Consider the following 3,551-nt stretch of genomic DNA (forward strand, 5'->3'; position numbering starts at 1 on the left):
GAAAGCGAACCAAGACCCCCAGAGCCCGCCAGGGGAGCAGGGCTTGCCAGGGAGAAGGCAAAGAACCAGGTGAGATTCTTGAGGTTCCTTTGTCTCCAGCCAAGGCTCCTTGCCCTCTCCCTGGGGGCAGTGCCAACTGTCCCCCCCGCCCTCACTGGCCAAACTCAGAACCAGGGCACCCTATCCCTTCCCACCAGCCAACAAGAAACAAAAGCAGTGAAAACACCAAGCTTTGTTGATAGGAAAAAAAACACCCTAAGTATTTAAATTAAAACTCAAGCTCCAGTCAACTGAGCCAGCAGTGAGCTGGTGATTGCAGACACACATACAGCCCCCCCATTCTTCCCCAAGCCCCAAGGTCTCCAAAGGCAGCAGGAAGGGGCTAAGGGCCGAGTCTGTCACCAAGAGGGAGCCTCTGGGGAAATAAAGATTAGGGCAGGGGTGTCCTCAGGGGGGTCCCAATTTGGGGGCACTGAGGACTGTAAACATGACCCAGCTTGAGGGCCGGGGGTGTCCCAGCCCCATCAGGTTCTCCCTGGATGAAGAATGGCCACTGTAGTGAGTGAAAAACAGAAGTTGGTCTCGAAGCAAAGCGAGACCTGGTCTCCCTCTTGGAATATTGTGGGCGAGAAGGGGGCTGAGTCTGTGAGCTGAGAGGGGCTGCGATGGAGGGAGAGGGTTCTGGAAGCCAAATATGGCTTTGCAGCTGCTTCTTTGCTCCTGTCAGATTGGCACCCGGGCCCTTTCTGGGCTGTGAGTCAGCTCACGGCCCCTCCTCCCTAGGGGAACCTGCTGGAAAGTCAGCTCAGGCCACGGCTGCCCAGCCCAGGCCTGGACAAGGTCAGGCGAGCTCCCGAGAGGCCCCGCCCCAGGCTGGGGGTGGGAGAGGTGGCTTCGGGAAGAGACAGAGGATGTGGTTAAGGAGTGTTGGGAGAGGGTGAGAGTTGCCACAGGAACACAGACATGGCCCAAGGCCAGAGGGCCGCTACTGTCCCAGGAGCACCACCTCGAGGCCTGGCTGAGGCCCCGGGGGAAAGTCCTGCCTCGGCCTCACTCCGGGCCGGGAGCCCCAGGGACCAGGCCATCTCACGGTGATGGGCACCCAGGAAAGCCCACGCTTACGGAGGCAGCCGGCAGCCGGCAGGCAGGCAGGCAGCTCCTCCGGCGGGCCCTGGAGCCAGAGGGTCAGGCCCAGGTGCGGTGTAGCACAGCCCGGCCTCCTGTCCGCGCGAGGCCCGGTCTGGAGCCTCTGGGCCAGCGCTGACTGGGCATGTGCCTTCCAGGCCACAGCTCCTCACAGGCCCCAGCTGCCCCAGTGGAGGGCTGTTGCCAGCAACACGCCTCTGCTAGGTGATTCGGGACAGGCGACCCAGGCACCTGCAGGGCTGGGTTGGGGGCTACAGTTCCCACAAAACCCGCCCTCCGGCTGCTTGAGCATCACCCAGGGCCTGGATTCTCCTGAGGATCAGGCACGATGGCCTCCTCACGGCTGGGCTTCCTCTGAATGGCAGAGGTCCCAAAGCACCCCTCGGAGCCTGAGTCCCCGAGAGCAGACCAGGCAGGGACCTCCGGGCTCAGCCCAACTGCGACTGCCCTCAGGGCCAGGTCCCCGTGTCTCAGGGCTGGGCCCGTCACAGCAGGGCCTGGGGCTGGAGTGGCACCAGAACCAGGGCCAGTGCTGACCTCAGGGCTGCCCTTGACCGCTTCCCCTTGGTTCCGGCCCTCAGCCCTAGCCTCAGGGCTGGGCCTGGCTGCGGAGCCACTGGCTCCTCAGCGCCCTGAGCTCCTGCCCGTACCACTCGTGCAGCTGGGCGAAGGAGGCCGAGTCGAGAGGCCCGTTGGGCGCCGAGGCCCGCCAGCGGGGCGTCAGTGGCCGGGGGCTGGGGCCGGGCCGGGGGCTGGGGGTCTCCGCGCTCCACACGGCACAGCCGTCCTCCTTGGGCGGGAGTGGGCTGCCTGCGCGCACGGCCGCCAGGCGGTGCCCCAGCTCGCGCACCACCAGCCGCAGGTCGCCGAAGCTGGCCCGCGACAGCGCCTTCACCCAGCCCTCCATGGCGGCCCGGCTCTTCGGCCGCCAGCACGTAGGTGCGGGCCCGGGCCCCAGCGAAGCGCACGGCGAAGGCGAACTCCTCGGCCGCCTCCACCAAGTGCACGGTGCAGCCCTCCACGGGCTCACGGCTGGCCCCGTCCCCGAAGCAGAAGAGCATGGTGCCGCGCGGCACAGACCAGCGGCGGTGGTGGGCCGCATGCCGGCCGCCCTTCTTGTACAGGAAGCCCGCGTTGTCGGCCGCGGCGTCGCAGGTGGCGTGGAAGGCCAGGCTGCGCTGGTTCAGCTTCATGGCGGCGGGGCCTGGGGGCTCGGGACCTCTCAGCCACTGCTCACTTCCCCGCCCTCTGCTCAGTTCTGGGGGCCCGGCGGGGGGCCGGCCCGGCCATGGCCCGGGACCCGCTCGGTGGCAGCGACGGCGGTGCTTTGTCTCCCGGGCGGCTGAGCCGGCGCAGCCGGCGCAGCCGCGGGAGAGCGCGGATCCGACGGAAGGAAGCGGGGACAGCCGGCTGTTTTTCTAATTCTTCACTGTTCTATAGTATTGTTATCTTAATATAGTATGGTGTATCTATTCTATAATTGATAGATCTTTGGATCATTTGCAGTTTGGGCTCCTAGAAATAGTGTTCTTAAATATGCCTTGTGGTGAACATAAGTACATATTCTATCAAGTGAAATTGCTAGTGCGAGGGCAGAATCAGAATTGTCATGCATATAGCAGCGATGCCTAAGGCCCATGCGTCTTATAAGGCTTATTTCCTAAAAAATAACACTTGGAAAGGATACTTTTATGATAACAAGATAGTAATTGCTTTCCTGAGTCCTATGAGAGAAGGGGGAGTTTTCTTTTCTGTATCTTAAGATTTCTTCTAGTAATTAGTAGGGCTTGCAGTTTTCAAAGCCAAAAGTTGAAATTTCATTCATGACCACCCAGGGTAAAAAGCTGATCTAAGAACTCAATATTTACAATACAAAATGAAAAGGGACAAAATGGGATGACTAACAATTGGATACGTGGTGTAGAAAATTATTGATTAGAAACCATACCAGAATCGTAATGTAAAATGCTCAGTGTCAACTGGACACCATTGCTTTGGTATGAATAAGAAAAAAACATGAAGGAAGTCTTACCTTATTAGGTTAATTTGATAGTTACATTCAGGATAAGTTAAAGGGGAGAGATAGAAGCAATTAGAAAGCTTCTAAACCATTTAAAATTAATGGTTACTCAGACCAGAAGTGAAGAATGGGTATAGAATGTGTGCGTGTGTGTCTTTATGTGTGTATTGTGGGCAACTAGAGCTACATATACAATAGACAGGGTGAGGGAAGAATTGACAAGACATGACAACTGACTGTACACTGTAATGAAGAATGCAACAGAAATTACGTTTGATCCTGGGTAATGGAAAAGCACATAAATTGGACATTCAGGAAAAGTGTTCCATTTCACAGGAAGAGTGAATTGGTTTCAGACACACTGAATTTTGTCTGATCCTGACAT

At 58.1% G+C, this 3,551-nt stretch overlaps 1 pseudogene; it reads right to left on the reverse strand.

The window, feature by feature from the left end:
* Window positions 1-1,735: 1,735 nt before the first annotated feature.
* Window positions 1,736-2,351, reverse strand: LOC137761632 (sesquipedalian-1-like; annotated as a pseudogene).
* Window positions 2,352-3,551: the final 1,200 nt, after the last annotated feature.

The sequence above is a fragment of the Eschrichtius robustus genome, chromosome 3, assembly GCF_028021215.1.
Source record: "Eschrichtius robustus isolate mEscRob2 chromosome 3, mEscRob2.pri, whole genome shotgun sequence".
Lineage (NCBI taxonomy): Eukaryota > Metazoa > Chordata > Mammalia > Artiodactyla > Eschrichtiidae > Eschrichtius > Eschrichtius robustus.